The following is a 25,951-nucleotide window of genomic DNA, read 5'->3' as shown; positions in this document are numbered from 1 at the left end:
ATACACAGAAGTAAATTTAAAAAAAGGTAAAATGCAATACTGATTGCATCCTAGAACTGTGCGAAATTGTGTTGATAATGGTTCAACAGGTCATTGTCGTAATTCCCTGCAAATTTGATATATCCAGCTTCCATAGGGTCGACACTATAGTGGAACCACAGGCAAAAGGACCTGTGCATCCTAGTCGCACGTGCAGGGGAGGATGATCGAAGGTCTTTGGCTGCAGGTTCTAATGTTTGTGGTCGCTTATAGAAGTAACATTGTGGATATTTTTCTATAAGATGGGAACATTGCCTTCCTTATACAGTGTTGTTATATTTTTCTCCAAGAAGTATCTGCCTACAACCTTTGTCAGAAAAGTTCCAGGACTGATTTTCTTATTCTTTACCTGTGATATTCAAACACAAGAAATGGTTGTTATTCAGTTACCTGATATGTGTTCTGAAAAGACATGGCCTTGGAAGCGTTTTCATGTAAACTCACTAGGTGATGGACGTGGATTCCGAGCAGAGAGTTAACATTAAGTTCTGCATTAAGTTAGGAAAACTCCTAGTGAAACATGGAATATGATGCAACAAGCACGAGGTGACAAGGCATTATCGAGAAGCTGTCTTTTTCAATGGCACAAAAGGTTTCAGGAGGGCAGAGATTTAGTGTACGATGATCCCGGAGGGACAAAGACAATGTTGATCACATTTTTTGATGCTAAAGGTTTGGTGCACCATGAATATCTGCCTGAAGGACAAACGATAAACCAAAACTTTTATATTGACGTCCTGAAACGTTTGCGTCAAGCAATTCGGAGGCGCCGTCCTGATTTGTGAGCATCTGGGCAGTGGTTCTTATTGCATGACAATGCAAGGCCAAATACTGCTTTATCGGTCCAGGAATATGTGGCCAAGCATCGTATCCCTGCTCTACCACATCGCCCATATTTACCCAAACTGTCATTTTTCTTCTTCTTCCCAACGCTGAAAACGCTGCTGAAAGGGAAGCGTCATAAAGATATTGAAGCAATCCAAACAGCTGTGCTGAGAATCCCAGATGAAGCTTTCTCTGCTTGTTTCCATGACCTTCAGAAACAGTGGCAGTTGTGTATAGATAGCCGAGGGGACTATTTTGACAAGACCTAGGACCATTAGTTGGTAAGTTGAAAAAAATATTTTTTAAGAGCTCAGTTCTGGAACTTTTCTGACAAAGGTAGTATTTTGAATGTGACTTTGCATTATTCAAATATACACCTTCTACATACTACATTTTCTCTTCACTTTGGTTTATTGTTGTGGCCACAAGGGTACGTCAATTATGAATTTTTGTGTCAAATTGTGATTCTCTTCTTCTTTCATTGTTGGGAGGTAACATGTATAAAGATCACACCCACTAATAATACATGGCTTTCACAATAGAATATTTTTCCCTCCAAAATGAGAATGGAACACATATCAAGTAATATGGAGGTAATGTTTTGAACACCAGGTGGGGGCCAAACACAATTCAAATTTCATAAAAATTAAGATTTTTAAAATGTTTTCTTCTTCTTCTATTCACTAAATGATTTTTTTTTCGACATAAGCTTGAAGCCTAGACTGAAGAAAATAAGTCATAATTTGTAACTCTAGCATTCATAGTTACCTAATTATAAATTTCTACTGAAACCCTTGAGAATTCGAAATTTCCTGCCAAAAAAAGCACAACTTTTGCCTTAATGTTTTTCCCTCTGAACGTATAGGCATCAAGGGTACAATTTTTGAGTTCTGAATGGTTTTTTCTCAAGGATGCAGAAATGAACACGAAATATACAGAATATGCAATTCACATCTACTGTGCAGCTCACAATTTAATCTTATTGTTAAGAGACAGTTAAAGTCAATTAGAATCTTCTTGTTAAGAGACAGTTAACATCAATGAGGTAGCAACATTTTTCTGCATTCTTCAGCATTTGTCTGTTTTATGGTTATATAAGGGTCAGTCAGTGGAAAACAGGCCACCCTATGTAACTATGAGCACACTTTATAAGTAATCCGTAGGTGTTGAGGCATTTGTCCCACTCTCTTGGCAGTACGTCAATTGTAGCCCTATTGAAGGTTGGCAGTTGCTGCAACAATCAACAAATCACTGTGTCCGAGTTCAACTGGCGACCAGACAGTGCCCATTTCGGCTCACCAAAGATGACATAATGGCATGAAGACATATCCAGGAAGTAAGGTAGGTGCTGGAGGGTTTCCCACCAAAATCTGTGTAACAGATTTTAGAAAACATTGACCATATGTGGACGTGCATTATCATGCAACAGCACCACCCCGGACGACAGCAAACCTGGTCTCTTGGATTTGATGGTATGACGCAGGCATGTAAAAGTTTGTGTACCACATGCCAGTAATGGTTGTACCTTTCTCAGAAAATTCGATAACCAGGGGCCCCTTGTGGTCAAAGAACAATGTTTCATCATGTTCAACACCATGCCATGACTTGCCCCTGTGGTCTGTGCAACGTGCTCCACTGTACAGTGTCGATCCTGTTGAATGAGGTCATTCACACGTTGGATGAGGTCATCATATCCGACAGTGGGAGCTGGCGTACTAGCACCTTCTGCCACTAGGAAACACACGATTGCTTGCAACTTTTCCTTACTGGCCTCTATGATATGCAACTCCCTGCATGTCTGCATTTCACATGGCTCACCCTCACACTGCTTCATACAAGACTCCAACGCGACTGCCATCTGAAGGCAACAACAGAACCCAACTCCTTCCAGGCATCTATCTATACATCGATATATACGAGGTGATCTATTTTCCACTGACTGACCCTTGTAGTATAAACAGGTAGGATATTCTTTCATAATCACTGCTGATTTCCAGATGACTGAGAAAACTGAGTCCCACTTGATGGGCATCAAGGTACCAATCCTAGGGTTACCAGACCTCCTCTTTTTCCCAGACATGTCCTACATTTTAACCTTGTGTCCGGTGCCGGGGAGGAAATTTGAAAAATACTGATGTCCTACATTTTGAGCATCACAAAATTTGAATTAAGAAAATGTGTGTATCAGTTGAACAGAGAGAAATCATGCAACTGCACTCCCAACCTCAATAGTGAAATTTATTTTAAGTCAGGCAAAAGAATAAAAATTGCGCTGTGCTAGAACAAAGAAGTTTTGGGTCACATTCAGTGCTTGGTTGGGATTTCTTCCTTGGACGTTTATGCCGATGGAAGTAATCCTACAAGAAATTTCCCAATCATATTCATTGTTTTGATTGTAAAGCAGGGGTTATACAGAACTAAAAACCAACCCAAATGAAACTGCTGGAACCGTTTCAAACAGAGGGTATATTCTAGGCTATCTACGAGGCAGGTCCAGAAAGTAAGTTTCCCGAATGGCCAACAGATAGCAGGCCATGCGTTGCCGAGAGGTTAGTGTGCATGCGTGAGAGATGCATGACATGGCAATCTTATGCAACAGACAGCACTCTCTGGCAACTCACAGTAGCACCATAGTAGTGGACGAAAATGGCGGCTCTTACTCCAGCTCCCGTCGACAGTAAGGTTCAGTCAGTGATAAAGTTCTTGAACGCACAAGGCACAGAACCGATCGGAATCCATCGTCAGCTGTATGGGACAGACATCATAAGCAAGCAGATAGTGCATCGCTGGTGCAGGCAATTTGCAGAAGACCGGCAAAATGTACATGATGAGGAGCACACTGGGCGGTCCTCCATTGTTACAGACAACCTTGTGGAGCAGGTGCGGAAGAACATTGTGGAAAACCGTCGCTTCATGATTTAGGAACTCAGCAGTCACTTTCCACATATTTCTCACTCCTTGTTGCACGAAATAGTCATGAAGAACCTGTTGTTCTGGAAATTGTGTGCCAGGTTTGTGCCAAAGCAACTGACACCCAAACACAAAGCAAAGTGCATGGGAGCAGCACTGACAATTCTGCAGCGGTACCACGATGACTGCGACAAGTTTCTGGACCGGATCATCACAGGCGATGAAACATGGGTCGCACACTTTACTCCAGAAACCAAGCAGCAGTCTATTCATTGGCATCACAGTAGATCTTCATGCAAGACGAAAGTCAACCAGACTTTGTCGGTGCAGAAAGTGCTGTGCATGACATGCTGGGACAGACGAGGCATTCTGCTCATCAAGTATTTGACCAGAGGTGAGACAGTGAATGCTGAATGGTACTGTGAAACACTACGAAAGTTGCAATGGGCCATTCAGAACAAGTGGCACGAGATGCTCAGGGCCGGTGCTGTCATGCTGCACGATAACACTTGGCCACATAAGGCTCAGCGCACAACAGATCTTCTGCAGGAGTTCCGCTGGGAGGACCTCTATATCCCGGATTTCGCTCCCAGTGATTACAATCTTTTCTTACACCTCAATAAATTTCTGTCTGGACAGCATTTGCAAAGTGACGAGGAGGTGATCCCAGGTGGCAGACTTCTACGACACAGGGTAACAAAAGTTGATCCTATGGTATTACAAATGTCTCAATTCCGGGGGAGTGTATGTTGAAAAATAGCTAAACAATTGCTGTATCTGTTCCAATAAAAATTTTCATTGCAATTGTGTTTCTTTCTGTAGATGGCCCCAGGGAAACTTACTTTCTGAATGGGCCTCGTACGTTACAGTGAAGCCTGAAGACTAAAATACAAAAGAAAAATCTAGAAGAAAATGAATGTACATAAAATTGCTCATTTCATTGGGGAGAACCATGGTTCACACATGATGGCCCCTCGCTCCACATCCTGCAACATCAGTCTTCTGCAAAAAGCACTTGAAGCTCCCTTCAAGCGAGAACCAATTCATTACTATGACAAAGATGAGAAGTTCAGCTGAGATGTTAACAAATTTCATTCATTGGTGTCTTCTCAGTTCGAAAGTAAAGAATAATGTAATTTTGTAACTGCTGATTTCAAATTTTATGATGAGGAAAAAAATTGTACACACACTTTACTTCAGAAATACAAAATATAAACGAGGATGAGACCCCACACTCCTTTCGAGCTAATTTTCCCAAACAAAACGTTACAGTATGGTGAGATAGTCCAGGCATTCAACTCAACATACTCCACAGATTTCAAGTTATGTTAAGATATTGTTTCATGTTACATGTTAATTGCTGAATATTTGTTTGCCATTGCAGGTCATAATGTAAATGTTGTGGGAGTATTTTTCATTAATATCAGCACAATTACCTCTTGAGAGAAATACATTTTTCATAGATTCTGCAAAAGGTTCGGTACAGATTCGGTATAATTTCAACGACTTTGACTGTTCACAGTTTCACTAGTATATTTTGACTAAACCTGATATTTTGATAAAAATTGGCTCCTCTGAGAATTATGACTGAAAACATGTGTAGTAAGAAGGGTATTGTTTAGTACTGATTACAAGTTTATGAACTTCGTATTTAAGAAATCCTGAAAAAGATCATTATTTTTAAAACTGAAATGTGTCAATTTTATATTATTTCCTAACATGTTCTAGTAATGTATATTATGTGTCGTATATTTTGGAACATGTCCTACTTTTCCCTGATAGTGATCTGGTAAACCAAACCAATCCATATTTAACCTCATGTGTAGAAATGCAGATACAGTTTAAAGTCTCAGAAAAATATGTTTGTAGTTCTAATAGTGATGTGATTATTGAGGCAAATCATCTTGCAAGCAATGGAGTGCTTTCAACTCACATTCCTTACACAATTTCTCTCAAACATTCCACAGAGCTAAATGTGTCATCTGATCTTCTGCAAGGGAAATATACAGATCTAGAAAAGGGAGGAGCATAGGGACTAGTATGACCAGCTCAAAGAACAAGCCATTGGTGTTGCTGAAAAATTGAATATTCGTTTAGTTTTCAAACAAGAGAGAGTATCAAAAGTAAAGAAGCTCTTTGATGAACTTATAGAAGACTATGGGTTCTCTGATAGTCTGCCGTTTTTAGAGTTCAAGTATTTTGTGCAGTATTTGACGCTGTTACAGAAAAAACACTCAGATTCACAAAAGATTCACGCCACATCATCATCTCTTTCAAATGTTCTGTTATTATCCCAAAGGACCAAGTATAGCTGACAATTACAGAAATATTATGAAAAAGATATTGGTCCATTACTCTCATTTAAATTGTTCTCTTCAATCAGCTCTCAAAAGTAACTTATCACAAGTTTTATCTGTATATGAATTTGCAAGAACTTCTTTATGAGAAGTAAAACACAATTCTGCCTAGCCTTGCAGAGGTGTCCACTGCTATAATTTTGTTCTTGCTGAACCAGTGAGTGTAGTACGCGTATTAGCAGAAAGGTCATTTTCAATGCTAAGGAAGATAAAAAAAAAAATGCAAAATTCCATGGGACAGGAGAAACTTAATAAATCACAAGGAAGTTATTGCTTCGATAAAAAAACAACTTATATGCGACCTTGCCAATATGAGATCACAAATATTACAATAAGTTAATTGACTGCCGTTTGGTTAACCTGTGCTCAGAGAATTTATTTTAAGACGTAAGTGATGTTTTGTGTACAGACACATCAAATCTTTCACTGTTATTCATTTTCATCAGTGCATGTTTTTGAAGAAACTTAACAGCGAAGCTAGAGCGCCTTGAATAACGTAGTGTGGAAAACGAACCAAGAAACTGGTTCCCCAGATGGATGAGAACATAGATGGCAGTGCGATCAGTATCGGTGCTAATTTTCTTATGAAAGTAATGCGGCTTTGTTAGTTTTAGGAATATATTATGTAGATTTGTTTGTCTTGAAAGGTGGTACGTGAATTGATGGAAACAGTTATATTTGTGGAGTGATTTGAAGTCACGAAATGGCATTTATTTGGAAAAGAAAGTAAAATAAAATGAACAAATAAATAGCATGCGTGCGTAACACAAGAAGAAACATCGCAATGTGATTCCGGACGTCAGGTCTTGGACTGTGTATTAGAGTTTATTTTATTAGAATATAAATAGTATTCTGAGAGATATATTTCATACCGAGGCGACAAACCACAAGTGTAGCTTGAAAGCCAGCAGTCGGTAATCTATGCAGCCTTTCAAACTGTACGGACACAAGCTCTGACTCCACCGTTTCTTCAAGAAGATTTTAGACCAAAGCGACATGCGACAAACGATACGAGGATTTCACACCAAAGCGACCCAGGTCCTTTGGTCCAAGGCAACTTTCATACCAAAGTGAGACGCAACACATGTCACTTGAAAACGAGCCAATCAAGAGCAACATTTCACATTGTAAAGGCATGACGCTTTGGTGTGTAATATCCCTAAAGCAAGACACTCATTGCATGCGCAAACAACAAACCACGGCAACATGTTGCAAGCTATTGAGGAAATGGCCCAGTTTGAGCGACAAAGCAACACGTGTGGCTTATCGTGTCGCCTAGATCTGTTGTTCGCACAATTATCAGCAAACACTTGTTAATAGACTGAAGTGCCGCTTCAAGGCTGTCGCTTGTCACTTAGTTGGGAACTCCCCCTGTAGTGCGTCGTTTCGTTCTGAGCACCCTTCCTTTAAGGAGCTTTCCGACCGAAGTAACAAGTAGCATGTGAATACGACATATGAACGTGTCGTTTGCTGTTTCGACCCTCATGCGCAATGAATGCTATTTTACAGTCTGGAAGTGTCTGTGTCACTAGTCACATCAGTGTAAACATCCTGTGTTGCTTGTCCCATTGGTCTGAAAGTTTCCTTACACTCATGTTGATGGCATTAAGGACGTTTTGTGGGTTTCCCCTTGTCGTTTCATGCAATCATCATTGCCGCGATTAGTTTAAAGCGGAAGAAAAGAGACAGTAAATATAAAAATATAAATGCTTCAGTGTGTATATCTTTAAGAGAAATAATATTGATGATAATAATTATGAACCTAATTCATACATAAAAATTTAGTTACCAAGAGCATTTCACGCGTATTATTTCTCCCGTATTATTAATGAAAGTATAACGATAACAGGACGTGGTCGACTGTATAGAATGTTCGTTAATATCTTCGCGACCACTGTACTAAATATCATAGCAATTATCACATTTATAGAAATGCTTTATGTAAAAGAATCAGATGTTGCAGCGAAAACTCCATTTACTTCCCTTATAAGCAGACGAATACTATGCACCTAGACCAACACCAGCGCCTCTAGCGGTATCATATTCGAGTGGAACCAGCCAGAGAGCCCAGAACCGTGCAGTTTTCCACACTACGTTATTCAAGGCGCTGTAGCGAAACTCTGAAATTTCCTTCACAAGCATGTGTATTTTATGCCAATCGGTAAGGATTGGATTGGTCTTGCCCAGGATAGCAACAGATGGAAGGCTTGCGTTGCTGCAGCCATAAACCTTCAGGTTTAAGAAGACTAGAGAGTTAGTTAATTATCGTTGACACAGACATTTATTTTGTGTTTTGTTGCAATGCAGACTCTAGATGAAACTGATCAGGGGACAGCAACAAAGGCCATTCACATTAATTGGTCAGATAATACACTAAAAGCTGTAGTATCTAAAGACAGATTGTGAACACAACTAAATGATAACGGCCACACAGATTTTGATGCCCTCTCTGTTAGTACGCACTCTGACAGAAAAAACTAATGGAGATTCCATTCTCAGTCGATAAGCAATAAACAACAATTTATCTCAAACTGCACACAATCAACCAACAGACCAAGGCAACAACTATAAAAATATTTTTTTAAAAAAGACCCAGTCTGTGGCACACAAGCAAAAGTGCAGCCAATTTAACTTGACCATAAATCTTTGCAGAGGATCAAATTGTGCCGACACTGATAGACCATTTTTTTTTCTTTTTTGGATAAATTTTGGTCCCAATATATTTTACACACTTGCACATTTGCGTAACATTTAAAGAAATGTTATACTAAAAATGTTATGTGCGATATTTCATATTCAGGAATATTCCTATGTCTGATGGCATCATAATAACAGTTGAAAAATGATATTGTACTCGACTGTATGTAATTCACTAATAGAAGTATTGTTGATACTTTGCACACTGAGTTGAAAATTCCATGCTTTTATACAGAGAATGCTTTCTTTTGTTTCTCAGGAAATCGTAGAAAACCAAATCTTACAGAGCTCTATAGCATAGGGTGCTAATTCTGTAGTAACGGAGAATTGGACTCCTGAACACACTGCTTTTGTGGTAGAGGTGTATTTTAAAAATAATGTATGGTACATTGCATGGTAGCTGCACAGCACACACTGACTGCCTGTGATTTCTTTCTCTGGGGGGTGGGCACCTCAAGAGCCGCGTTTTTGAACATGTATCCCTAACTTAAGAGATACTGAAGAGAAGAATTAGGGAAAAAGTCCCTGGGGTCTGAAATGGATAATTTTGTTCATTGACTACGTGAGTGTACAACTCGGAATGGTGATTTCCAAAAAACAAAATGAACGAAACAGCGGTGAGTTATTGTTTTACAAATGGTATTATGCTATCTATTACCACTATCTTGCTTTTCATTAGCTGTATGCCCAGTCAATGAAGGACAAAAAAAAAAGGCCAATGTCGGGAATAATTCCGTAAAAGCTGAATTTTGATCAGTTGTTAGAACACTACTGGGTCATTCCACCTCAAATCAATGCAAAAAACTAAGATTTTGTCACCCACCATCTCAGAATTCGATGAAATTTGGTATACAGCCTTCCCTTATGGTTGAAAGAAACTCCCTAAATTTTCTTCACTCTATCTCAAATTGTATTCATTTTACAACACTTCGAAATGTCATTAAATCAGTGTTGTCTGTCACTCTTGACACAAAATACCTTTTCTTACATTTTATTTCTTTTCTCCTTAACCAATGTTCAGATCTCTTTGAAATTTTACACAAAGTTCAATGAAATAATGAGGATTTCAGAAAAATATACATCAGTGCTCAAAACATTTTACAAAAGCCTATAAAAAGACTAATAATGGCTTTGTAGCCTAATTTTTGTGGTGGGAAACTAGGTTGCGAAAACCTGAAATTTCAGCATGTAGGCTTGATGGAACCAAAAGTTTATGATGTTGAAAATCATTGCAAAGACATGCTCTTTCTCTACAAAGAATGTTTTTTTTTATTCCTTCTGACAAAAGATTTAAGTTTTTTAGACATTGCATAAAATTTCAAGGTTAATTTGTACCAAATGGTCCAGCACTGGTCGCTCGACCATTTTTTTTAAAAAAAAATCATCATTTGTTTGTTGTACAAGGCTAGTTCAGAACAGGCATTATTTTTCTAAAAGTAGAGTTTGTTTGAAAATGGCGGCCATTTTTGTTTCATGACTTGCGACATTTTTGGCCTTAGCAGACAGGTGCGATAATTATGATAACTCAACTAAGAAAATTTATAAAATCTGGGGTAAAAGGTGTTGTTTTCAGTACATTTCAGGCTACATTTTACATAGGGTCAAAATTGACTGTTTATTTCAATGTTGAAGAAAAATCTATGTATAGGATATATTTGTTTAGTAGTTAAGCAATGAAATATCGGAGCTATAATTTCTTTAGAGGAAGCACATACATCCAAAGTTTTTGCAGAAAATATTTGAGCTCTGTTACTGGTTCCCGCTTTGAGTTAAAGCTCTTTGAAAATGCTCATTTTCCTCAAAATTTGGGCCTCAAATATATCTGGTTAGAGGGATTTTCCCGATGGCGATGTCATTGCATTATCGTTCTCTAATCAAGGGGTTCGATACCCAGTGGAGGCACATAGTGGTTCGGATCCGAATTTAATAAACTGTCGGTCCAGTCTCGATTAGCCTTCCGAGCATAAAGTGGAATTAAAATGAAATCAAACCAATAACTGCTTGGAAACCTAATAAAAATTAGGTATCTGCAAAAAATTTTGAGATTGATATTACATGGATAACAAAGTTACAACAGCAGGAAGTTTGGCAAAAGCAGGCAAATCTTGCAATTGCAATTATTAATTACTTGCAACATACAACTGGCATAGTAAACCCATTATTACCTATTATCAATGAAAAGTTGTGTAAGGCAGTGTCAAATATTTTCTGCTGAAACTATGGATATATATATTTCCTCTAAAAAAAAATAGCTCTATTACATTGCATAACTACTAAACAGCTACCTATATCCTATACATCAATTTCCTTTCAAAAATGATAAAAAATAACAGTCAGTTTTGACCCTAAATTTCAGCCATTTGCATTAGATATGGTGAAAAAAAAGTATGGAACATAAAATGTAGCCTGAAATGTGTTGAAAACAACGCTTTTTACCCCAGATTTCTATAATTTTTCTTAGTTGAGTTATCATAATTATCGCAACTGTCTGCTAAGGCCAAAAATGTCGCAAGTCATGAAACAAAAATGGCTGCCATTTTCAAACAAACTCTACTTTTAGAAAAACAATGCCTGTTTTGAACTAGCCTTGTACAACTAGCCGACAAACAAATGATGATTTTTTTTTAAAAAAAAAATGGTCGAGCGACCAGTGCTGGACCATTTGGTACAAATTAACCTTGAAATTTTATGCAATGTCTAAGAAACATAAATTTTTTGTCAGAAGGAATAAAAAAAACATTCTTTGTAGAGAAAGAGCATCTCTTTGCAATGATTTTCAACATCATAAACTTTTGGTTCCATCAAGCCTACATGCTGAAATTTCAGGTTTTCGCAACCTAGTTTCCCACCACAAAAATTAGGCTACAAAGCCATTATTAGTCTTTTTATAGGCTTTTGTAAAATGTTTTGAGCACTGATGTATATTTTTCTGAAATCCTCATTATTTCATTGAACTTTGTGTAAAATTTCAAAGAGATCTGAACATTGGTTAAGGAGAAAAGAAATAAAATGTAAGAAAAGGTATCTTGTGTCAAGAGTGACAGACAACACTGATTTAATGACATTTCGAAGTGTTGTAAAATGAAAACTGTTTAAGAATAAAAAAAATAAGGGGTTTCTTTCAACCATAAGGGAAGGCTGTATACCAAATTTCATCGAAATTGGGGTTAGTGAGTGACATGACTTCGTTGCAATAGCTTGGAATCACCTTACTAGTAGTGCGAAATTCCAAAAATCCCTGCCTCTCCTCACGGTGCCCCCCATCAATTTCTCAAGTGTCTCAGTTATTGGCCTATGTCTCCGTAAAAAATGATCATAGACAGGTAATTTTTCTTGAGTCTTAATCCTCATTAGATGAGCTATAAAAAAGATTGTTTAAATTTTCGATAATGTTGGTGGTTTTGCTGCAATTTAAAAAATAATCTTTAAAAAGTGAATTTTTTCTAGTACTTTCTAAAGCTTTTGCCTTGTAACTTTTGAACAAATTAAACGACAAGAAATTGTTTCGAATAAAAGTTGTAGCCTAATTTATAAGCTTTAAAACTATATCAGTTTTACTTTTAATATATTTTCATGAAAGATGTGCCATAAAATGTGTGTCCAAATGGAGGACAGCACCAAAATAGGGTGTCTTTATCATAGTCCAGCAGTTAAGTCCGGAATCATTGACTTTTCGATAAAAGCAAGAGATTTGGTAGAATAAATTGTAATACCACTTATGACATGTTCAGTTGAGTAGCCAATCGCCATTTGAGTGCTGATGGCCGCAATCTTGAAAAGAGTCTGCCATATTGGTTATTTTTTATTTGATATATCTCGGGAATGCTGGCACCTGTCAACTTCCGGATTTTTCAGAAATGCTCCAAGTAGTGTAAACTTTCATAACATATCAATAAATATATTTTTGAAACATAAAAATAGTGGTTTTGTAGAAAAACTCATTATAATACTTTATGTGAATAACTGCGAGTTAAAAGTCCAAAAATTCTCGTTCCAAACAATAGTTCGAGTTTTATTTTTTAATTAGGGGCCATTTTGTGCTCACGTTGGCAACACTGCATGCTTGCATTTTGCGCATGTGCGTTAGTTACCGACATGTCTTGCACGTAACCAGGTGCCATTTGCACGTTGTGAAACGCTTGGTGTGGTTGTGGTGGACAATGGAAGGTGCAGGTGATTGAAGATACATCAGTGATCAGGTTTTTGACCTCGAAAAATGTGAAAGGGGTGACGAACTGTTGAGCCATATCGTAACTGGGAACATGTCATTTGTGTCCCTCTACATCCCCGAAACAAAACAACAATCCAAGGAATGGTGCCACACATCATCTGCACAAAGGTGAAGTTTAAGCAGGCAACCTCCACGAAATGCATGCTCACAGTCTTCTGGGTCAGGTTCGAGGTGCTTCTGATTGAGTTCTGTCGAATGGACAAACAGTTAATGCAGCCGTGTATTGCAACACTCTCAAGACACTTCACCGAGCAATACAGAATAAACGACGAGGAATGCTGTCTTCCGGTATAATGTTGCTGGACGGCCACACACTGCAGCTGCCACACAGTTGCTCATTGACTCATTTGGCTGGGAGCAGATGGACCAGTCTCCGTACAGTCTGGATCTGGCCCCCAGCGATTAGCACCTATTCCTCCACTTGAAGACTTTCCTCACTGGGAAGCGATTCAACAGCGCCGATGATAAAACAAACCGTGACGGATTGGCTGTCTAACCTGGCGGTAGATTTCTTTGATGAGGGTCTACAAAAGCTCATCTACCGCTACGACAAGTGTCTCAACAACTATGGGAACTACGTTGAGAAGTAGCTTAATGTACATATGAACAGCCACAGAGGTAATTAAATGTATTCCTTTGCATGTTTTCGTTTATTTCAAAACGGACCCTAAAAAAATAAATCTCATATTTTATATTTTGTAACGTTATGAAATGTTTGTCAGAAAACTTTAGACCAACTGAACCCTCAAAATATTATTTTTTATATTTATAAATTTACCTTAAATAACATTTTTAAGGGAAATACAATTAATAAACCACCCAATTTGATTTGGGAATCTCTGTAGCAATGAAGCGCATAGAGAAAGCGAGTGGAAATCAGGAGAGCTGGGTTGACAACACATACAGTAAAACCCCATGACTATATGTGCTGGAGGTTATTTTCAAAATAGCGAAATTTTATTATTCTAACATCCCTTGCTGACATAAGTGGATCACAATATCCCATTCTAACCATGTCAAAACGAGTATAAACGATTGGGATGTTTCCCAGTAACTACACATTTCCAGATGGCTGTAAGCTTAAAACACGTTTCTCTTCATAAACTTTTATCCTCTTGTATAATATATAAGAAACTAAAAGTTACAATATGCAAAACAGTAATCTTGCCTGTAGTATTGCATGAATGTGAAACTTCGTCCATTATATTAAAAGAGAAATATAAATGAAGTGTATGTGAAAATAAAATCTTTAGAAAAATATCTGGATCTAAAATGGATGAGGAGACAGGTCGATAAGGTTACATAATTTAGAACTGCTTAACTTGTAATCTGTCCAGATATTATTAGAATAATTAAATCAACAAGACTTCGGCGGGCAGGTCATGTGGCACGAATTGGAGGAAAAAAAAGAGTTTACAGGAATCTTGTTGGGAAACCTGATGGTAAGAGACCTGTAGGAAGGCCAAGAAAGACGAAAATGGAGGGATTATGTTAAGATGGACCTAAAGGAAATCGGTAGGGATGGAAAAGATTGGATTGACCTTGTCCAGGATACATACCAGATGGAAGGCTTGTGTTTGCAGTAGCCATACACCTTCAGGTTTAGAAATACTAGAGAGTGAGTGTGTTATGCTCAGAACCTTTCAGCCTTCAAGCGTTAAGAACGTCCAACTAAAGAAACCACCTGGTGTTGACATGTTATGAAGTAAATGAGTTGATAGCAATCACACTACGCAACAGTTTGGATACCACCTCAAACTTCAACCCATTCACGTAATGTAACAGCCCTGCTGCTTTTGTTTTAGACTCAATGTGTGTACTCCACAAACTGCATAATGCATAATGCATAATACCTTGTCAATTGTAACACAGAACCTGATTCAAGATATCTCGGTTTTGAAGACTAGTTCAAGCAAGGAACCAAAAAAAGGCCAAAACTCTCAGTATGACAAATTGAGAGAACTTCACATTGTTCACTGAGAAAGAGCCTTCATGAAATAAACTCCTTTTTATAGACTACATCAAAATTCTGTGAAATCTACAGTGGGTTTTTCACGTTCAAAACCCCTTACAACCCAGCACGAGGTACTATACTCTGTATCGGTAATTTATGGAGCAAGCAAACGAAAGTATGTCTCTGCCCAAGTGGGGATCCAACAATGAAAACTTGCAAGGAAACGGGATTGCATGGAGGGGGGAAAGGACTATGGTTACCAGCTGTTTGCATCAGCCAGCGTGTAGGGGAGGGTGGGGACAATTGTAGCATTTTTCACAAAAGTGAGCATAGGAGATGAAGGAGGAGAGAGTGTTACATCCCTGGATCTTACAACAGCACGACAATAATCTTTGAAGCTTCCTCTAACATTTGGCAAAGATACGAAGTCACAGCTTCTCTATAAATATTTAAAATATGTGTTTGAAAAGGACAATGCAAACGTAACATTTTGCCCCAATGGGTAAAATGTTGTAACACACAATGGAGTAAAATGTAACAAAGACATAGAATATGATCAAGATACACAAAAGTTAAACATATACAAACGTAAATACGCTACAGAGTTTTATATGAAAGCAAGTATAAGATTAATGTGTCTTTACGTTTTCGTTATATATGATATAAACCTCAGTTTAGCAAACATTTGTCATCTAAATAACAACAGTAAACATAATGAAAACCTAAAATTAAACTTTCTTCAGTGAGCAGGAACAATGATAACATAAAAATGATTATAACTGTTCGCAAACAAATTAGTTTCACCTTTAACTCACTGCTTAGTTCTAAATATCATAATGAACTGTATACAGTAATGTGGAAATTCAAAAATGAAAAATATAGTCTTATATATATTATATATATGAAAAGGAGAATAGATCAAGTAAAATGTCAGTATTGTTTATGTAACAGTGTATCAGTGATTTAATTTTACGTCTGAATATTTTGACAGGAAAATTAATTTTCTATCATGCAACAACGTGTATCGATAAATGGGGTAAGTTGTAACACTGCTACATTTAACCCCACACATTATGTTACAACTAGCCCCACACCCTTCACATTGACTAATATCAAAGTTTCAGGAACAACGCTGCACTTCCCGAGTGCCACATTTATCTGTTTTCTACCCGATACACCCATGCTTTGTTACATATCATTTGTTTCTCGTTCCCCTTACGCATTTCAATCTCCGAATGAAAGAACAAAGATTTCAAAATATTACTCACCATGCAGAAAAATCTATTTTTATTTCCAGACCTTTCCAGCTGCATCCACTGCATGCCCTAACTGTCACACAAACACACGCCTGCAACGGCGCAGGTGCTGTGAGAAACTTGTTCCTGCAACTGACAACATAAGCATGGGGGAGGCACTGTTACAACTAACTCGCCACTTGCTTTCTCCACCATTATGCGCTGCATCGCTCCAGAGATTCCCGTGATAGTGTATAGATTTTAAGTGTTGAATGGGAAATTTTGCCTGTGTTAAATTATAAAAATGTAGGATTTGAATTGAAGATCTGATCAAAAAGGACACCAATGTAATGAGAAATTCATTACAAAACATTTTTTTAAAACAAATTTCAGTATTTTTGTGTCATCAAATACAATGAATTTCAAATAATAAAACAGTTTAAAAGAATTTCAATTACTTCTACTTTTAGAAATCTAATTGGGTTGTTTATAAATTTCATTTCCCTTACACATATTATTTAAAGTAAATTTATAAATAGCTATAAAAATAATATTTTGAGTGTTCAGTTCGTCTAAAGTTTTCTAACAAACATTTCGTAACCTTACAAAATATAAAATACTATTGTTTGGTTCAAGAATTATTAAGACTTTTAACTTGCCGTTTTTCACATAAAGTATTATAGAGAGTTTTTCTACAAAACCACTATTTTTATGTTTCAAAAATATATTTATTGATATGTTATGAAAGTTTACACTATTTGGAGCATTTCTGAAAAATCCGGAAGTTGACAGGTGACAGTGTTCCCGAGATATATCAAATCAAAAATAACCAATATGGCAGACTCTTTTCAAGATTGCGGCCATCAGCACGCAGATAGCGATTGGCTACTCAGCTGAACATGTCTTCATTCTAGTTTTTGGACTTTTAACCACTGTTATTTTTTAAAAGAGATTTAGCTATGTTTCGGAGGCTGAATCTGCCTCCGTCTTCAGGGTAGAGTGTAGCCTGTTAGATCATATAAATGGTCTATAAATGGTTGCCTTGGAGGATTATTCTTGGTGGCAGATTCAGCCTCCGAAACGTAGGTAAATCTCTTTTAAAAAATAACAGTGGTTAAAAGTCCAAAAACTAGAATGAATAAATCACCACTGATTAGCTACAAAGAAGAATTGAACATGTCTTAAGTGGTATTACAATTTATTCTACCAAGTCTCTTGCTTTTATCGAAAAGTCAATGATTCCGGACTTAACTGCTGGACTATGATAAAGACACCCTATTTTGGTGCTCTCCTCCATTTGGACACACATTTTATGGCACATCTTTCATGAAAATATATTAAAAGTAAAACTAATATAGTTTTAAAGCTTATAAATTAGGCTACAACTTTTATTCGAAACAATTTCTTATCGTTTAATTTGTTCAAAAGTTACAAGGCAAAAGCTTTAGAAAGTACTAGATAAAATTCACTTTTAAAAGATGCAGCAAAACCACCAACATTATCAAAAATGTAAACAGAATCTTTTTTGTAGCTCATCTAATGAGGATTAAGACTCAAGAAAAATTACCTGTCTACGATCATTGGTTACGGAGACATAGGCCAATAACTACGACTCTTGAGAAATTGATGTTTGGAGGGGGGCACCACGAGCAGGGGCGATTTTCCACTACTAGTAGTGTTCTAACAACTGACCAAAATTAAGCGTTTACGGAATTATTCCCGACATGAAACCTTTATTGACTGGGCTATATTGTGTTACCATAGGAAATATATTAAAATTATATATATTACCTGACTCCATGTATACACACACACACATATACATATAGAGAGAGAGAGAATGAGAGGGGAATAGAATGAGGAAAAGTGAAAGAGCGAATAAACACACATATGCGAGGTAGGAGACAGTAAACACTTACCATCAATAAGAAATTATTATTATATTTTGTGGTTTTGCCGCATATTCACCAAGTAGAAACACAGACTACTGAAGATGGTATCGGTACATCAGTGTATGATTGATTGATTGACTTGGTGTTTAAAGTCAACTTTATGCACAGTAAGGCTAATCAGGACTGGACCTACAGTTTAAAGTGGGGTCCGAACCACTATGTGCCTCCCTTGATTACAGTACATCAGTGTAGCCAGAAAGAACAGATAGATAGATAACAGGCATTGGCATGAAGGTGGTTTTGCCAGTGTTTACTGCATGTTAGATGGTGGGTGAATTTCAGGAGAGCAGGAAAGGGGGTGGGGGCATATATTTGGTTGCTAGGTTGAGTCCGGGGGGAATAGTGGCGTGCATGCCTGATATGTAGGCCCTGTCTCATCGCCTACAGGAAGGGGTACCTTAGCATGGTGGTAATATGTGGATAATGGCCACACGGAAACAGTCGTTAAAGGTACCAATGACATCTTCAATAATCTGTGTTTCTATTTGTGAACATGCAGCAAGACCACAAAATATAGCAATAATATCTTATTGGTGGTAAGTCTTTACTGTCTCGTACCTCTCATATTTTTGTTTATCTGCCCTTCTGGCATTTTCCTTATTTTATTCCTGTGTGTGTGTGTGTGTATGTACCGTGCATTCATTTCGATCTGCAGCCGAGAGATCGGGAGAAGCGTGGCGGGCGGCGCTGACGGAGATGCCGACATTTGCGGCCTGTAATGCCCGCTTATTTTTATAGACATATGCAGACATTTATATAAATATTGCAAAACAATCACTAACCTGTGTTATAACACGCAAAAGTTCTTCTGTAATTCATCCAAGTTCTGCTCTTATATACACAAAAAAATACGCTTTAGAAACGATGTTAAGAGCCACAGATAATAAAACATTTTAATCACAGTTTTGACCAGTAACGTCCTGCTTAAGTTTATATCCTTGAAAGAGTTTTGTGCCGATGGGGATCGTTTGGAGGTTTTGAATGTGCAACACTGTATCAAGATTACGCTGTAGAAGAAACCGTTAAAAGTCAATAGTGTTCGTGAGCTTCCTTGCAATCCGAAATCTCCGAGCTCGAGTTTTTTGTTCCTTCGCGACTAGATGAAGACAGAGTTGTAAATATAGTGGCGAGCAATGTAAACCAAGAGCGTGTTAATTTCGTACTGTGCGCAAGAGTGTTATTCTTGGTTACTTGCAGTTAGTTGTTTGTGTTATTGTAGTGTAAATGTGTGACGTGTCAGTGAGACAATTGGAATGCCAGCCGCAAGATTCACGTTAGAACAAAGATTTTTTTATGTATGACACGTACCTACGTGAAAACAAACTCGTGTCGAGACGTGTGTAGGTAATTTGTACAGAAATTCCCATGCGTTCCAACTCCACACAGAGATACGGTTAGACATCTTGTCCTTAAATTACGAGAAACTGTATCGTTAAATTTTAAAACACCTAAGCAAAAACGACGGATTCTAACCGAAGCAAAACTCGATGATATTGGTGCAGCGTTAGAACGTTCTCCAAACAAACCTCTACGCCATGTTTCACAAGAGGTGGGCGTGTCAAAATCATCGGCACATACAGTCACTAAGCTACTAAAATTAAAACCATACTCTTATAACACAGGTTAGTGCTCGTTTTGCAATATTTATATAAATGTCTGCATATGTCCATAAAAATAAGCGGGCATTTCAGGCCGCAAATGTCGGCATCTCCGTCAGTGCCGCCAACCACGCTTCTCCCGATCTCTCGGCTGCAGATCGAAATGGACGCACGGTATATATATATATATATATATATATATATATATATATATATATATATATATATATATATATATATAATGCTTCAGATGGATGGAAAAAACGTTTGTCTAAGTGTAAGTTCAATTAATCAGAAATGGACTAAATGGGAATGGATAACAGTTCATTACGCCATCGCAGAGTTGAAGAGTTATACTAGTGAGGAGGATCTGCAGTGAGTGCTGCATAAGGATCACTTCATGTCAAGTATCCTAAGTTGGAGGATGGCCTCTGCTCAACAAACCTCAGTTTTGATGCCATTTGTATAAAACCTACTTGCATGCCCAATGTACAGTCTAGTTGAAGAACCAGAGCCCTCTAGTGATCACTTTTCTGATGAAGTAGTCAAAAAGAAAATAAACTTTGTAAGACACATAACATGTAGCAACTTCATATGCTGTAAAGTTCAAAAATGGTAGAAACCAAGATCAGAAAACAGTAATGCATTTGTCAGAATTTGACTTTAAAGTGGCCAGTAAATTTTATTGCTTAAGCAGAGAACATACGCATACCGATTGGCTTCTCAATTTGGTTTCTACCATTTTTGCTGAACTGAAACCGAACCATGATATCTAGTTCCAACATATTGTGTGTTTGGAACAGGAATGCTAATCAGGACTGGACGTACAGTTTAAAGTGGAATCCGAACCACTGTGCCTCCACCGGGTAACGGACCAGGGACCCCTTGACTAGAAGGTGACAGCAGTACCACAAATTCTCTAAATGTTAGTGACAATGGTTCTAGATTAGCATTCAACATTAATTGGACACTATCCATTGCCCAGTGCTATAAACTATACTTAATCTAACACTACACTTTGAGAGAGTACCTCTTCTCTTGTTTTCAGGTGAAATTTCTTTTGGTGGGGAGCACTGTGGTCAGAGCAACAGATTTCTAGTAAAAATGACAGATCTGTCGTAGGCTCGATTCCCACTACCCACAAAAGAGATTTCACCTGAATTGAGACAAGAGGTGCTCTAAACTTAGTGTTAGAATAAAAATGGTTTAAAACACTAGACAATGCCCAATTAACATTGCATGCTGAGGCATTACCACTACACAATCAGGGAGGCCCAACATATTTTGCGTTTTGCAACAAATGTAGTAACACGACGAAGTTAAAAGTTCTCTTATTAACTACTTCCATATCAGAAAGTGACCACAAGTCTCTGGTACCTCAACCAAACTATATACAGGATTGAAACTCTGCGGACTATCTATGGAACCAGTAGGTAGATAAAAATTCCATCAAAACTAAAGTTGGTCAAGCAGCAGCCCCTAGGCCACTTGAAATGAAATGACACCTATGTGTCTCTTGCAGAATATATGGGGAAAAGAGATTTATACTTCATACTAAATATCACAAGTTTTAAATTGTATCTTGTGTTCAAGAAAAGGCACGTAAGTCACAAACTGCGATTTTGTGGCGCTTTCAATTAAGTCTCACTAAATCAATTAAGCAACATATTATAAGTATAATTTTATATTGGGCACGTATAAAGATTCTAAACAGTTAAGATTCAACATGTACATTATGTCTGTAATGTCAGCTACTAAAAGAACAAACGTAATTAGCTGTCTGATGTACAATTGCAGTTTTTGACTTAGGTGATTTTTCCTGAACAGCTTATATATACTTACTCACGATGCACTAATTTATATAGAGGATGTCATCATACAACACCAACAAACTTTTTACGACATGCAACTTATTGTAATGTGTTCAGCTCATTGAAGCCTCATTTCGATTTTACAAGCCTTTCAAAAAAAATTTTTTCTTTTCATCATGTATGCAGCCACATATCACTGATTCATGTTTGCCAGTGGCATTTATTTTTAATGCCTGATAAAATGCTAGCAGTAATAGTATGCACTAGATAGATAGTAGAAAGATTATTATGCCAGCAGATAGATAACATCTATTTGGGAGTTATTAGGTTCATCTTTTTCTCACACGCAGGTCCTTGTCTTATTTGAGTACACACACTGCCTGTAGTGATCTAAAAACTTTCTAGTTTGTCAAAAAAATATATAAATGGCAACCCTGAATCTGTTGGTCCTGGTTGCACACGTACAGAATTGAAAAAGCACTTTTGTGAAGGTTCGTGGGCATTGAAAAGGGGCTTCATTCAGTTTCCAAGTTTGTCAGTGCTGGGCGACTGCATCCCATATACACAGTGTGTCCCAAAATAATATTTAAACTCTTTGAACATTAATAACAGAGAAACAATTAAAGATCGCTTGAGTTAACTTTTTGTATTTGAAGCTGCAATATCTATGTTCAGTGAGAGCAGGCATTCTGTTGTTTTTTATTCTGTCATAGTCTGCCAGGCTATAGGCATTAGTGTACACAAAATGGAAGAGTACACCAGATACTGTATCTCACTTTAACACCGTTAGATTTCCACCTGTGGTGAACTACGAGGAACAAAGCCACTAACATTGGATGATATGTAACATGGGAGGAGACTACCTGTGCTTCACTTCCGGTGGAAACCATATCTGATGTTTGTTGATCTGTTCTAAAGCAGTGCAGACGATTCAGTGCTGCCAATGAACATCTACATCTTTAAGATGAGGGGCATCAAAAAAACTTCATACTTTTTGTTATTAGTGACCCTGATATTAACGTTCAAAGAGTGTAAACACTATTTTGGGACACACTGTATTTATGAATACCTTTTAACATAAATTGTATATTCACTACTTGGACAGGTAAAATGAACACAAATCCCATAATATGAAACTAAAACTTTTAAGTCTTTTAGTAGCTGGTATTCAAATCACATAGAAGTTCAATCATGTGAAAAAGCCATATGCAGAGAAATCAAGGCCAGCAGGTAAGGCAAAAGAACTAATTCAATTCCTTCCTTTCCTTTACCCATTAGACTATACTTATCCGCAGTACACTCTTTACCTGATAAAGCTCCTAAATGTTTTCAATTTTCAAAACTTAAAATCTTGAGTTTCTTACCATGGGAATTTGCAGTATTTCTATCTAGCCACGTAAGTCAATACGTTAAAAACATAACATGCTACACGTTAAACAACTATGGGAACTTACCTGTGCAATTATTTTCCATTGGCAACTACTGACTTCATTTACTTATAATAATTATTATCAAAATGCAAAAGCATGCAGTAGATAAATAGATAGAACTGACCTGATGCCAACACTTGTACATGCCATCTAGAAGAAAAGTATTAATACACTGCACGTAACCAAATGAAGGTGCTAATGAATTCTGCCACTGTCTCAGCTTGACTTTTGAGTTCTCATTTCAAAGAATCAATTTGCAATTTCAGCTATGAAAAAAATTCCTCCTAGAGCATTCATGAGAATATAAAGGGTGTCTCAGAAATATTTTAGTTTTTGAATCTGCCCTCTGGGGCAATTCACACATTATGGAGATATGAGATAGATCGAAATCGCTTGGCAACATTGTTAATATTTAGTTGCCATGGAGCACTTTAGAGGGCAGCAACGTGCTTTTTGTGTTTGTGCATTTTATAAAAATAATGATTCTTATGTTGTTGTGCGTCGTTTGTACCGGCAACATTATATCCTGGCAGGAATGAGAGATGCCCAAAGTGCAAATTTAATTAAATATTGGGTGAGAAAGTTTGAAAACATTGGAAGCATTACGACGAGTAAACCGCCGGAATGTCCAAGGTCATCAAGATTGAACAGAAACGTGCAATGCTTTGGCACGTGATCGAAAACTTTTGTTCAAGAATAATTGAATGTGAAAACTTGAATGGTCACTATTTGTCCAATACTCTTTTCCACAACTAAAAAAATAATGTTGATGCTTTCATTTGGTAATAAATTTATCTTTATACAAAAAATTTAAGTATTTATTTTAATAGTTTTAAAAATGAAAATATTTCTGCGACACCCGTTATGTCACTTGCTCGTGTCTATATTTCTGTAATAGTTTTTTTGTTGCTGTAAGTCTAATGTGTACAACATATAAAGAGACGTCAGCAAATGTGTCTCAAATGGCTACTAAAAGAATTCTGAAACAGATTCAAACTTGATTGAATGATTGAATTAAAAGTTCAGGTGTGTCGACACTTTAGGCCATTTTGCACCCTTCAATATATACGGGGAAATATCCCCTTATCTAAAATTCTTACTTGAAAAAGTTAAAACAAGGCAAAAAGAAACACAACACATTAAAAAATAAGAATATACTAAAAGCTTCCTCACAGACAGTGGAAGAGACTTCTCAAAAATCTAAAAGCATTTGATAGAATACCGTGTCAGGGATGACAGACAGCTGGGAAGATTAAAAGTCTGTCTGAGTAAAGAATGTGCTGAATACTTAAAACGACGTTACATTGGAGGGTCCAGCCCCTGCAGCAAGTGACCATGTGTTAGATGGATATGTCCAATACGCAGTCGAGTGAGAACCTCTTCTTGACGAGAGGGATGGTGGGTTCAATAGTGTGAACCTTGAACATCATTTTTTATTACATTTACATATGACCTTATTTCTCAACATAACCCTCAGCAGTCCTGCTGCATTTTCCCTAATGCCATGATGGATGTAACTAAATCAGCAGCCGAGAGTTGTGAGCCCGTAGTAGCATCCATATTAAATCTACAAGTAACATCTATCAGTTGTCTTATTCCACTGTCATAGGAAGAGCTAAATAGTTTTGGCTCATAACTTTTAATGGTGCATTTCCAGACCAGATTCCTTATCTCATATTGGTACTTGGGTCAGTCTCCATCCACCCTGCCAGTTTGAATCAAGGTCACGGAAACACTTTGTATAATGTGCCTGAACCTCCTTTTGCTAGCAAATATTGAAAATTTTGAACAAATCAAGTTTGATGCTCTGTAAACCAAGTGGGGGACAGAAGAACAATCTTAAAGTGCTTGATGCTCAACATATTAAAATTTGGTGAGGGTGTTTTTGCAAATAAGGAAGACATTCATGACTAAATTCTGCCAAAATTAGACCCTTTACAATACTGAATACAACAGACATGGAATTAGAAAATGAAGAAATTACAAGGTAAAATATGGTTATAAATACATTAATTTTTAATATCTTTAAAAAACTGTAAAGTGACAAATTACTTAAAAATTAGTTGAAATGCTCTGAAATTGATGTCATTACTAGGTTGGAAGAATGATAGAAGGAATGGTTTATTTTTGACTGAACTGAAAAATCTGTCATCTCCCAGGAAAGTTGTAATGTATCCCCACAATAAGCAATAAACAAAAAAATAAATTACAAACTGCAGCAGCAAACACAAAATATGATTTGACTGAGCATTAGAAAAAATGGGAAATTACAGACTAGGACCAAAAGCATCTTTCTTACCAATTGATTCCCACCCTCGAGTTTAATCTTACACTTTACACAAGCACTGTAAACAAGAAACAGTTTTTTATGAACACCATTCTTAGGCAACTCTCTTCCCCACAAACAAAAAATGCATAATTTTCAACACTGGCCCAAAGTCTGCTACCCAACCTATGAAACAGGTTGCACTGTCATCTAGTGATGCCTTTCCAAACTACAAACATTATCAGCCATTCCATAACTGTTGATGACCTATTTACTGACTTTTTCTTGTACTTCTGGTAGACATCAGCCATTATGAACCACACACTCAAAAGTCATCAGACCAGAACCTCAAAAAAAAAAAAAAAAAAAAAAAACACTTACCTTAATGCTTTTATGAGTAAATAGCTGGAGGATGGTTACAAAATATATATATATATATATATATATATATATATATATATATATATATATATATATATATAGGAATAGGGTCAGAAATGGTGCCAGAAGGGCAGATAAATACAAATTATGAAGGAGACAGTAAACACTTACCACACGAATAGAAATAATTCAATATTTCTCGATCTGAGTCGCATTTTCAAGAAGGAAGATAAAAGATCGAGGACACTTTGAGTAGAGGCACAGA

The 25,951-nt window shown here is 37.1% G+C and overlaps 1 protein-coding gene across 4 annotated transcripts in view; it reads right to left on the bottom strand.

The window, feature by feature from the left end:
• LOC146004622 (uncharacterized) overlaps positions 1-25,951 on the bottom strand; it is a 106,306-nt gene that overhangs the window by 54,048 nt on the left and 26,307 nt on the right. Inside the window, exon 1 of one of the 4 annotated variants that reach the window (XM_083143510.1) lies at positions 16,282-16,300. The exons of the other annotated variants lie outside the window; for them this stretch is intronic. The gene's annotated coding sequence lies outside the window, so the exon portion shown is untranslated. Of the gene's footprint in view, positions 1-16,281; positions 16,301-25,951 lie in introns of those variants that run through there. 4 annotated transcript variants of the gene reach the window in all.

The sequence above is a fragment of the Lepisma saccharinum genome, chromosome 22, assembly GCF_977018435.1.
Source record: "Lepisma saccharinum chromosome 22, izLepSacc3.1, whole genome shotgun sequence".
Lineage (NCBI taxonomy): Eukaryota > Metazoa > Arthropoda > Insecta > Zygentoma > Lepismatidae > Lepisma > Lepisma saccharinum.
The sequence above is the reverse complement of the archived record's forward strand: the minus strand, read 5'-3'. Positions and strand labels throughout refer to the sequence as shown.